Here is a 13,433-nt window from a genome sequence, read left to right on the forward strand (position 1 = left end):
CAATATACACCATCAGATGTGTCAATGGCACTAATCTCTGAGTTACGTTAAAGTTTTGGGATTTGTTTATCTATTTATTTATTTTTGGCTCTACGTATTAAGGAGGACAATAGGACAATTGTTTTCAATTTTGTGATATTCGACCAGTTGTGAGGGGTTGGGTCAAGCCAAAAATGCCAGTGTCAAATTTTCTTCCATATCCATCCTTATCCTGCCATTAGGGCTCCTCTGTTTTCTGTATTCTCTTTGAAAAAACCTGAAATTTGATTGGTGCATTAGAACACTTTACTTCCTGTTGAAACCCCGCCCACAAAGACAGTTGGTATAAAATGAATAAAACAGAACCGTTGCGAAGTTGTCTCTCAAAGAGTGAGTGTACAAAAATCAAAAGACCTTGAAAACTGAGCATAAAAGATACACAAGTGCATATATTACATGAGATTTTGTATTTATCCATCAATGTAAGTGTGACTTTGAGGAATGGCCTTGAATAATAAGCGCGCTGTCTGTATTAAAATGATTTTAGAATTTAGGCTAGAATTGTTAAGGCCATAGTAAAGGTTCAAACAAAGACAGCGACACCGCGAGGACACATGAGAGTGGGGGCAGGTGGACGAGGGTGGGTGTGCCCAACACAGGTTTGTTAAGCGGGCACTGGAGCAGCGGTGTAACCGATCCCAGCTGCTGCCGTCGGAAGGGGGACGAAATCTATTCCCGTCCCTGGTGGGTTGGTCACGTGTCCTTGGGGAGCGTTTAGATTGGGGACCGCGTAGGGAGAGAGTGGGAGCGCGCGCCGTTGCGCACAACCGAGTTGGACAGCAACATCTTGAACGTGTGTGTGATCCAGCGGAGAATCTAGCAGATCAGTTTTGTTTTGGGGCGTTGTCTTATCCACTCCACAGCGGTGTGTGATCCAAAGATCTGCAGACGTGACACTGAGTGTATGAGTGATCCCTCAGTCCCTGAGTCGTCAAAACTTCTGCGCCAACAAACTGTGATCTTCACTGCGAGCGCCACATTGTTCCCAACCGCGGCTGGAAGTCGGAGCTGTCAAGACGAACTGAGGTAGGCTGTGTTTCTTTCAGTGCGCTTTAACCGAATAGGCACGCTGGCTAAACAAAAACACCATCAGGAGCTCGTGCGCTGCCATACGCGGTACACTATGAGGGCAGTAATAGGATAATGAACCGTATCAGCTGTTTACGCGTGCACGTGAAAGCTTCTCTGCCCGCATAGAGTCATGCAAGATGAAAACAATGACTGATTTAGGAAAACATGGAAAGAGAGCAAAGGTGCCCATCTGTTCCTCTGTGCGTCAGCGTTGCATCACGGACTTAATATTGATGTGTTATCTTGATTTTAAAAGAGGCCAGCGAATGAATGCATGTTTACAGCTGTCAGAGTGCTGAGTCCACGCGAGCTGTGGGGCTGACTCTTTCTGTTATCAGGAAGGTTTGCTGTTCTTACTGATGTGTTTTCATGCCACGCGGATAGGCAGAGAATCATTTTGTGTAGTAGTGTAGTAGTACTATAGGGAGTGACCTGAGCTGACTCCCAGCCACGCCTCTTATTCCTGACAGAGCAGAAGACATTACTGTGATACTGTTGATGCATTTTGCATAAATAAGAACTAAAAGACCTCTATTTTTCCATCAACAGTCATCACAGAGACACTTGAATTTTGTTATGTTTTATGTAAACAATGGAGCCATGATACTCTAACAATTACACCAGGGTCCCTATAGTCACCACAGGAAGGTTACTGTACATCAGTTTGAGGCACTGACACTTTGTTTATTGTAGACAAAGTCCTGTAGGTGACAGCGGAGGCTTTCAGCATTTGGCCTCTGAAAAGCAGAGTGTAAAATGTCAGCCCCACATCAATAATGCAGGAAGGAAAAACAATGGGAGGCAAGGAAGCAGCACCCAAGTTTTGGACCTACCTGCCCCTTCTCTCTAAATGTGCTATTTGGCACATTAACAGATGATTTGTTTGATTTTAATTACAGTAACTCAGATATATAGCTTCACTACATGCTATGATGTGCGTAATGATCAGCAGTGAAGCAACACTGGATGCTCTGAGACAGCTATTACGCATTTAAAAAGCGTGGATGTCACTGTCTCATAGAGGGTGATTTATTTTCGTTCCGTCTCTCTTCAGCTCACTTGTTAATGCATGATCACTGTGGTTAATGAGACGGGGCCCAGCGCACAGGGCCCGACCCTCTCTGAGACAGCTCTGCTAGTTGGGTGGGTGCAGCTGACACCCTCATTCATCATGCATCTACAGGGTGCTGCCTCCTCTCCCACACTCCCGTGCCTCTGTCTCTTTCTGTCTCTCTCACTTGCCCCCTGTTGCACTTGATAATTATTAAGACGTTGTAATGACAAGAGCAGTGCCTTTCTCCTAAGGGAATGACAGGGTGTCAGTGTGTTCTATACCTGCTGAGATGATTACAGCTGTGACACAGGGGTTTGGCTTTCTGTGTTGATGCTGCAACTGTAATGATATCCAGGAATAGATGTGAACACATACTGTACTGTACAGTTGGTTGACTGCATGGTTGTTGACTCTCTGCAGCTCCAAGCATGTTTGCATCACTGCATGATAATTTTTTATTTTTTGCTACCTTAAAACAGTGTTTTCTATGCAGCAATGTCAAAAGGGGTCGTAGAGTCGGATGCATGCATATTTCAGTGTAAAATCAAATTAAAATAAACTTAAGATGCCCGTTTGATCCTCTTGCTCACTTACCTTGCAGAGCAGATGAATACGCTTGTTTCCTTGTTTCTCACTGGCGAATCCATCTTGCAAAGCTCCCATCTGAACCGTTTGGGCCTGTTTAGAAAGTGACAGGACCAATCAGCAAGGGGGGGCAGTACTTTCGGGCACGGCAGAGTCGAGATGTAAGCAAGCAGCAACAAGAGACTGCTGCAATTATGGCAGAACAGATTAGCGTGGATGCTGCTAAAACACCATTTTTATCAGATTTTGATGACATTTCTTCGTTAAAGGAGGAACAAAGAACAGCAGTGAGTTGTTTTCTTTCCAAAACAACAAAAGTCGTGTACTGACATGTCTATAGTCGCCATGGTTCGCGTTATTACTCAGTAGCTGTGCACACGCACCTCGAAATGGCTATGTCCCGTGTTTTGTTGCTCTGATTGGCCCGTAAAGATGTGACAGACAGAACATTCATCCAATCACTCAAGTTTTTTTCAAACACTCTGCCCTTTCCCAATCACTCTCTATGAGTGGGTTTCCAGGTTCCAGGTTGCTGGCTTACCAGAACATGAAGAATCTTGGCTGGGGCAACAGCACTTGTATGATTTCAAAGATCATAGTTAAGCCTCCATGCAATATTCAAATGTTACAGCTGTAAATGACCCACATTTTTAAAACCTTACACTTATCCCAATCACAGAACCCTGATTTAAATTGTTAGCATTGCATTTAACTGCAGCATAGCATTTTTTTCCTTTCTCCATAGACATTGATGGGTTTAAAGTGGTGGAGATAATTCAAGATGTTCTCTTAAAGTTTTCTACTGCCTTTCTGTTACACTCTTTGAAGATGTTGCTCACAGTCTTTGTTTGCTTTCTGTAAATTTTAATCACTTTATCCTTGCTGATAGCTTTGCCAGAGAGGACACCCATCACAAACATGTTTTTTATTCTGTCAGCGGTTGATGCCAGTGTGAGTTTGAATGAGACGCTCTCTCAGAGTCGGCCTCTTGGCTGTGATTTCATGGGGAGCCTCCGAAGCAGCAGGGGGGCTAAATGTGTTGCTTCTCTAATGTTGGTTGGAGGGAAACTTTAGTGTTGTTTTTCAGTTTGATTGGCTTTGATGCATGATACTGGATTTTTGCCAAAATCTCATGTGCCAATATTTCCAAACTCCTTTTAGCTGAGTCAAGCAAAGTTGAGAGAGAAGCAGAAGTAGACAGCCTGGTAGTTGTTTACGTTTGGGGCTTCATTCAAAATGTTTAGGGCTCATGCTTTAGTGTGTGCCCCCCCTAGGCCTTTTCCTGATAATATATTAGTTCATGTAGCTGATATTTTTTGTCACATGTTGGCATTTTCCCTAAAGAACACATTTCACATTTGATTCAATTTTTGCTCTGCATATGGATCATCACCAGGGCTACAAAAAGGCATCTTGGACCCATGCCAAAATCCCAACAGGAAGTCCACCCGCTCTGCCCAAATTTCAAAATCAGGCCTCTTTCTGGACAATTATTCACTGAAAAATGATGTAACTTTGGGGGTGATTATTCTATGGTCTTCACAGTTTTATGGCAACACAGCTGTATCACACTGAACACGCCCACATGAAAACAGCTCTAAAAAGCGCCCTCTTCTGCCAACAGGAAGTGATGCAAATGGGTAATTTTATTCCTCTTAGTGCATTTAACCTATCATGCTCTGATTTTGACCTGAACTCCTCAATATCTCTCCCAACATTGACATGTTTCATTAACAGACACCCCAGTTGCCATGTCAGCCATTTTGATCCTTCGCCATCTCACAGGAAGTGGGTCATTTCTGTCTTATTCTTACTGTGTTAAACCTATCATGCTTTGATTGGACCTGAATTCCGCAATATCTGTCCCATCATTTACATGTTTCAGTTACAGATGCCCTAGTGGCAATAGTGGCCATTTTGATCCTTTGCTTCAGACAGGAAGTGGGTCATTTCTTTATTTCTCTTACTGTGTTGAACCTATCATTCGATGAGTTTTACCTGAAGTCCTCAGTATTCATCCCAGCATTGACATGTTTCAGTTAGAGATGCCCTAGGGGCCATGGCGGCCATTTTGATCCTTCGCCATGACACAGGAAGTGGGTGTAACTCTCAGAGAAACTGTGATGTGGTGGTGTGGTTGAACCCAGAATGCAGACGCAGATGACAAGTTTAACAGATTTACTGAACACATGTAATAGTGCAGGGAAGGGGGAATCCACGGGTCCAAGGGAGTGAGAGTTTTTAGGGAGAGAGTTCTGAGGCTGGGCTGCGGTGGAGCGGTGAGTGTGGCACTGGAAGGGAAGGAGAGGCACGTGAGAAATCAATCCACAAATAACACTGGAAATATGCAAAACTATGAGATGAGTGAGAGCCGTGAGCTGAGGTTTACCACTGGCGAGTAGCAAACAAAACTCTGGCGCTGAGTAGAGTCTCAGGCTTCTTGTAGAGCGCTTGATGATTGAGCCGAGACAGGTGTGTTCAATCTTCTCAGCACCACATGGGGGAAGGGAGCAGCCTCAGGAGAAAGCACAGTAAAGTTAACGGCTGGCAACACAAAACCGGAACCGGAAATGTCACAATAAAACTAAAACAAAGAATAAACACCACAGAAACATCCAACTGCCTTCAAATTTCACATGTATGAACAGGGTCTGCCTCTGTACAAATTTCAATGTTAATTTCACGGCTTTGCTGTAGCGCCACCTACTGTAAGATGCCATTAGCACCACCACAATACAAATTCCAATTTTTGTTCAATTTTACATGAGAAATAGTCCTTACCTCATCATTTCTACATATCAGTATCCACCTCTGACATACTGCCACCTTTTGTCGAGGGGCAGTACTTCCTCAAAGGGCACTGTGCTGATGTTTTTAATGTAAGGATGCTCCATGAGGGATTGCCCTGGTCTCTGCTGTGCTGCAGCACACTGCACAGGTTTGCCTACACCCCACTGTTGCCACACTGGTGGTTGCACCACACTCCGACCAGTGCCGGGGTGCGAGGGCCCTTCAGTGCTGCTTGCAGCCAGGGTTGATATTTAGAATTGTATGCATATATTATGAGCTGATGTACTTAATGTGGCAAGAGTAGGATTGCATGATCAAAAAAAATGAAAGAAAATAAACAATTTAACCCTAGCTCTACTAGTGTGAGAGGAACACAATAAAAACAGAACAATAGGAGGTGATGCTATACACTCAATGTGTCAGTGTCAGGATGAAGTATTGATAAGCTAGTACTTATATGACACCTTGCTCATCAGATCATGTTGAACACAGGACATTTGATGAGAGTGTGGTGAGTGAAAATAAAGCCAGAGGGGAACACATACTTTCAGTGGAACCAAAGTAGTAAATTCTCTTTGATTGATAACTTTATCGATTCCCTGTAAAATAAAATTCCGATACGGTAATTGGTCAAATACCAAATATGGGCCTCAATAATTGGTCAGCCTGATAATCTGGCTGCTCTTGATTTTAATTGCTGATATGTATGGCTGATATATCATTAAAAAAAGAAATTCACATCAATATCCTGCTGATAAACATGCATGCGTCCATCCCTTTGTTCACATATTTTAATAATTTACCTTGTTTAGAACAATGGCTGTGCAAACATAAAATATAGGCAGGTGATTTTTACTGACACACATCTGAAGGACTGATAAGCTAAAATCTTTTGGTGTTTTTGTATTGTAGAGATGTAAATTGCTGCTTGAAATTGTTTTTTGGCATGTTCAAGGGTGGCTTTGTGATACATATGCTTATCATATATGTATAAATCATAATCACGATTATTTGTTATGACCATGAAACATGATTACCTGTTTCTGTTACAGCATCAGCATCACATGCATCTCCATCAGGAGAGACAAGTAACTGATTTGAGATAACATAACTTTTAAATAGATGCGATACTGAATGATATTTATTTTACATGGAAGTGATATTGAATTATTGCCAGAGAGTCTTTGTTGCTTGAACTCCAGCAAGATTTAAGTGGCAGCAAGATCTGTCCCCACATGGAGTCCAGACACTGATGGTGGTGGTGTGATTAACTGTGAAGACCAGGATTGACCAGATGGTGACTGGAGATGCTGTTTATGGTTGATGTGGTAAAGGGACTGACTGTTATAATGATGATTATGTTGTCTTTAAGTCTTGGCAGTGATTGGGAGGTGGAGGAACTGGTGGAGGAGAAAGCCATGTTTAAATAGACAGCAGCAACCTGATAGCCTGACAGTGAGGGAGTGGAGCATTGCTATTGGATAGATGTGACCACGTGGTGTGAACAGCTGATGATTACATAGCAGTGAGTGAGCATATGTAAAAGGATGCATGGGTTATAGGGCAAGGATAAACAACTAAACAGGCTTGTGGAATATAATATAATATTTCCTTACTGAACTTATGTTATCAAACCTAGACTCTCTTGACACATTGAAGAACAAGCATTAAAGGAAAATAAATTAGATTAAAAAAATAAATAACAGGTAATACTATATAATAATGAAGAAGAAACAAAGAAACTTTGCTGTGCATTTTTATTGAATGATTGTTTTTATTTGTTTATGAGCATGGGATAAGTCAGCCTATTGGAGTACAGTATCTCGAAATATGGGTGTGGTTTATTATTTTTGTAACGTTTACCTGAAGGAAACCCCAGGTAGAATCAAAACCTTATAATGTCTATTTATGCAGCACTATGCAAGTATCCACGCTTGCTTTTTTCTCTTACTGAGTAACTGGCACGCTGTTGATTTGGTGTTACCCACCCTACTTCACGGATTCCCTGTAATTATTAAGTAATCAGTAGAGATGCTTCATATTGGATTTTTGGAGACATTAGATATGCCAGATATTTATTTTATTTTTGGCAGTAAATATCGGCAGACATTTTAATATCCGCCAATACTGATCTCATGCCAATAATATTGTACATCCCAGCAACTAGTTAAATTCCACTGTTCATATGGAAAATGAGCTGTCTCCATGCCAGTACCCAAAGGTGGATAAATCCATTTAGCCTGTCTAGTCACACTGATGTGTTCTGATATTTAAAAGTCCTTTCATTTTCTGCCTCAACTTACATCTCAAACATTAGACTCTGTGAGCAAGGCACCATAAAAATACAGTTTCATTTTAATGCTTTTCTTTAACCCAATGAGAATTACAGTTTTACTTATATATCAGAGTAACAGGTTGCTTCTTAATCTTTCATCTGCTCTGCCGCTGTCTACAGTATCTGTGCAAACCTTCAGCAAGCTGCTCAAAACAGGGACCGAGATAAAAACACCATCAAGCCAAAAATTCATTTCTTGATTTAGCTGCACAAACTGCAATCTCTCCATCCCTCCTGCACTGCCACCCTTTATTTAAGGCCAGCTGTGTTTGTGTATGTGTGTGCCAAGCTTGTCCATGCCGGCTTGCATCTGTGGCCCCCTGTGAGATGCATTTCTTATCCAAAAGATTGAAATTATGACTGTGTGACAGAAAAACCTCAGGGCAGGCAGAATGCGACTGACACCGAACTGAGGAGCGCCACACGTGTCTCTGCCAGAGCGATGGTGGCGCATATCTCAGCCTCCAGCCAGCATCTCAGTGGTTTGTCTTGCCACTCTTCAGGGGTTTAATATTCAATTATGAGGGTTCTGTAGTTCAAGCTGTTTTGGATGGCGTGTGGAACAACCCCACTGATTGATGAGTGAGCATCTTTAGAAATGTGTTCACTGAAGGAGGAAGAAATCAGGCAGATGGCTTGTGGGGGTGTTGTCACTGACGTGGCAGGGGTTTCTTGTAGTTTTGACATATTAGTCGTGTACACAGCAACAGTGAGTCAGCGCTCATTTGTGCAACTTTTGAGTAAAGTGGATTTGGAGTGTAACTCACCAACACTTAATTTTTTTTTTTGAAAGCAAAATTAAAAGAGATGTTTTTAATGACAGCATCAAAAATGGAAAATGGACTTGAAGGACTAAAAGAGTCATTCTGAGTACTGCTAAACATTTGGGGCTGCTGAGAGGGCCAGTAAATATGTGTATCTATTAAAATAATAACTTAATAGTTAATAAAGTGTACCCTTTGAAATAATTCCTTCTTTTCTCTTGTCGCCCTAACAGTAGTTTAGAGAGCAGACAGCTGCTGCAATAAATAAGCAGAAGAAAAACAGTGTGCTGCTAGCTGAAAGTTAGCTAGCGTTTACTTATCTCTCATTTTAAGGCAAAACAGTTTACTCAAGCTGAAACTTGTGTTATTTAAAGCTTAAAATGACAAAAGGTAGTTCCATGTTACAAATCAGGGTTCATCCACCATTCTTTGCTAAACACAGCATAATCAGCGTCATTTGAGAAGAATGAGGTGGTAGCTACGGTTGAGGTTTAGCCGTACTGGAAGCATTAGCAATAGCTGCCGCCAGTTTAGCTACAGTGCTTAACAAATTTATTAGGCCACCACCCAAAGTAAGGTTTATGCCACAGCTGCCTTAAATTAAAAGCATCAGTTATTTACTTGCAGTCCTGAACAGAAAAATTAGTTTTAGTGGTTGAATGTTAAGCTTGATTAATTTCTGACTTCTCAGAGAAGCCCAGTGAGCCAGCTCAAATTTGGGTATAAAAAGGTGAATTCAGTTTGAAATCCCTCATTCCTGTTCAAAATGGTTTAAATGTGGAGAGCTCACTGAAAATGAAAGAGTCCGCATTAAAGCACTTCATGATGCTGGATGGTCTCTCAGACAAATATGACAGGTGGTCTAATACATTTGTTAAGCACCGTATGTAATGCTGCGTTCGATTATATTCGGAAGTTGGAAAGATCTGGGTCGGAAATTCCGACTTCCGAGGTAAATACGCTTTATTGCGTAAGCTCGGAAAACATGGCCAGCCACAGTAAGCTGATGTTCGTTTGGATGTTTTTCGAGGATCAAAAATTCCTGCTGAGGAATTATATTAGCTACTTGAGGGAGAGAGAGAGAGAGAGAGATCATATGCTGTATGACTTGAACGCACCAGGGGAATCCTGCATGCGTCATTGAACTTATACACTTGGGAACTTGGGAATCAAAGCAAGCTGTGCCGAGGCCTGTACTGTAGTAACACAAATGCTAAATTAGACAGCACATAAAAGTAAAAGTTGAGGACTGAGTGACTCTGTTTACCTCTCATGGTAAGCGACGCCATTTTGCTATCTCGTTATCCTGACCGACTCAGGCTGCTTGGATCCTACCCGACATCCTGAGTCGGAGTCCCAGGCTCAGGGACCGTTCTATTGCACTTTTCCCATTCGAAGGTCAGATTTGACTCAGTTCTAAGGACAATCGAACGCAGCATTTGTCAGTCAGTTTCATTTGTATTGCACCTTTCACAGAACAAGGTCACAAAGTGCTTCACTGCATTTGAAGTATAAGACAACAAATTAAAAACAAAGCATTATATAGCAAAATAAGGAACAATCAGTGATGGAAAGTAACTAATTACATTTACTCAAATTGCTGTAATTGTAGTTTTTCTTTGTTGTTGACTTGTCCTTTTTAAAGTAAATTTTGAAATCATTACTTTAAATTCTACTTAAGTAGGTTTTAATCAGAGTAACTGTGCTTTTACTTGAATACAATACTCTTGTAACTCTTGTAAGTACTCTTTTCCTGTTGACTAGAAAGTAGCACATAGTAGGAGAAACAGCTGCTTTACTAAGCAAAACCTGGAGTGTTGATATCTTAGGGTTACACATTTCTGACTTGATTTTAACACCCAAAGTGTAGTTTTAACTCCATTCTGAGTGGTCTTTATAGTTGAAGTTATTTGACAGTGTTGATCCACCGGTGTTAGTTAAGCTCTGTAGTTGATTTATCTAAGCTCCGCCCACTGCGATTTGAAATTGGGGGATGTGTAGGCAAAGTTTTCTATCATGCCCTTGGGCAGTGTGTTTAGATGTGTGTCTAAAGGATGCATAGTTTATATTCTTTATCAGTATGCATTGACTTACTAAGATTTATTTGGGTTTTTTGCCTTAAGAGGAGATAAACTATGGCAGTGCCTGTTACTACCAGAGCTGTGTATATGCATGCTATCTCATTTATCAAATGGGTGACTGACTATTCAAAACAGCGGTGAAGCTCCCCCTTCTCTCTCTCTCTCTCTCCCTCGCACTGAAACTTCAGTCTTAATGCCATGATGCGCCCATATGATTTATGGAGATAAACCACTGAAATAGATAAAGGCCAAATTTGCACTCGGCCATGAATTTCAAAGTTGCGCTCCATCTGTCCAACCCTGCACAGCGACGTGACGCACAAGCTGGTGCAAAAGTCACCTATGAAGATCTATATTCGAAGTGGATGAACCTGCTGTTTTCTTTTTCAAGGAGTGAAAGTGCCACGGAATTATCATCATTGTTTTTGTCTTTGCAGCCGTCATTAATGGACAAACAGTTTAAGCATTTTTATGTACTAATTGATAGACATTTTCCCTTGACAATACTACTAAAAAGATCAGTTATTTGATGATTTACATATAAAGGTTCAGTGAAAAAGATGTTTCTGCATTAAGAGAAGGGAACGCTAGTTTTAGTGCTTCAGCTGGACATTGCTTTTTTTCGTCCTCTTCTTTGATATAAATGATGGTAAGCAAACAGCTTTCAGATGTGCTCCAGCCACCATCCAGCAGCAAAGCAGCCGTACAGTTTTAAATTTAGATAGTCACATGAAATCTTCGATTCTGAATGATTATTTCAAAGTCATTCCCATCCATACTCTAGACATCAAGAACTATTGCTGTTTACCTTTGTATTGTTCCTTTTGAATTAAAGAAACACATGGATTCAGTCCAGTTTTTAACTAAAAAATAAAGCATCAAGGGTGAAAGGTGTTCTTTCAGAATGCCTACAGAAGGAAAACTGACAGTGTCATCCCAGCCTTTTCTTTTTCTGCTTTGACAGCCTGTCAAACTGTCACATCCAGCTGAGTCCAGAGAAGTGTAGGTCTCACAGTGTTATGCTGACAAACAACAAGCAGACAGTGAGGCCAACGACGCAGAGAGTGAGACAGGCTGATCAGCATTTGCCTGGGAACAGAGCAGCTTCTCCTCTGTCATCTCATGGCAGATAAGATTCTACAGCAGGCAGGTATTCAGGCCTCGCTGGTGGGCTGTTTTCTTGGCTGAAAGCTGGACCAAGCTGTCAGTCAGATTAGAGCTGTGAGCCGTCGGTGGGAGTGCAGTCCTGTTCTCGGGAGGGACAGCCGTTAGAAAGATCAGCAAATCCCCAGAACGGGGCATACACACACACATGCATGCACAGACGCACTCACAACCCCCACTGAAGAATGAGGGGACAAGATCAAGCCAGGTCATGGGAGGCCCTTTTTTTTTTTTTTTTAAGAAAATCCTCCTCTGGGAGACTGCTGACTCCTCTATGCCCTTCATGCACAAACACATGCATTTACCCTTAAACACACACACATACATAAATACACTAAAACATCCTGTCCCCCCTTTCAAAGAGGGAATGAGTGACAAACAGTTGGAGATCCAATGTTCATGGGTCACTGATTCAAACTGAAACTTTGTGTACTCTAGTAGTCACTGTGCTTTTGCCTCTCAAGAAATGTAAATGATGCAGATACCCAGTTAGCTTAGTACTCCATAAACCCAAAGGCCATAGCATCATGTGGTCATCTTTAGCCGTAATAAAATATTTTTATCATCAGCATATAAAATAAGAGCACTGATGAATTCAAAGAATGAAGAACCCAGTAGAGAGCCCTGTGGAACACCACATTACATGTGGCTGCAAGATTAGTTATCTCTGGTCTGGACTATATATCGTTTCCTGTAGAGCAGGCAGCTTTTGGACCAATCCAGCTCAGCTCCAGTAACCCCATGAGCCTGAAGCTCAGTGAATAAAATACTCTACAGTGTCAACGGATTCGGAGAAGTCAATAAATACTCAGGTTGCTTAGCCCTTGATGTCAAAAGCTGTAGATGTTTTATCAGCTAATTGAGCCACGGCCATACAGGTGCATCTTGAAATAATAGAACATCGTGAGCAATTTCTCTGGTTAGATTGAAGAAGTGACATTTCCATATATTCTTCATACATGTCATACAAAGTGTAATATTTTAAGACTTTTTTTGTCTTAACCTTGATGATTTTGGCTTATAGCTCAAAAATCATCAGAGTTATAATACATTAATGTTAACCTTCTGCAAAATTATGCTCATTTTTGCACTCAGTAATTGGTTGGAGCTCTTTTTGCACAAATTACTGCATCTGTGACATGGCTTGGAGCCTCTGATAGCTCGTCTGTATTCTTGAGTCTGGTGTTTATCTTCCTCTTCCTTTTGTGTTTTATTATGGTGGAGAGGGTGTGGTTTCAATGTGAACTGCAGACATAAAAGTCACATTAAATACTGTAAAAAGTTGAACAACTCATTTGGTGCCCAGAGAAAAATCTCCCATGACCCAACTGCAGATCTTGCCCCAGACTTTGGGAATGAGTACTTTACGTGGTTCAGGTCAGGCCAGTTCGCTGGCCAATCAAGCACAGAAATACCATGGTCGGTAAACCAGTTTCTCGTGGTTTTGGTTTCACTGTGGTCAGGTGCCAAGTCCTGCTGGAAAAGGAAATCAGTATCTGCATAAGCTTCTCAGTAGATGGAAGCATGAAGTGCTCTAAAATCTCCTGGTA

General features: G+C 41.5%; 1 long non-coding RNA gene across 1 annotated transcript in view; it reads left to right on the forward strand.

The window, feature by feature from the left end:
- Positions 1–829: 829 nt before the first annotated feature.
- Positions 830–13,433, forward strand: part of LOC121516816 — a 92,570-nt gene continuing 79,966 nt past the window's right edge. Inside the window, exon 1 of the long non-coding RNA XR_005992509.1 lies at positions 830–1,065. This is a non-coding gene — a long non-coding RNA (uncharacterized LOC121516816). The remainder of the gene's footprint in view (positions 1,066–13,433) is intronic.

Source organism: Cheilinus undulatus, linkage group 10, assembly GCF_018320785.1.
Source record: "Cheilinus undulatus linkage group 10, ASM1832078v1, whole genome shotgun sequence".
Classification (NCBI taxonomy): domain Eukaryota; kingdom Metazoa; phylum Chordata; class Actinopteri; order Labriformes; family Labridae; genus Cheilinus; species Cheilinus undulatus.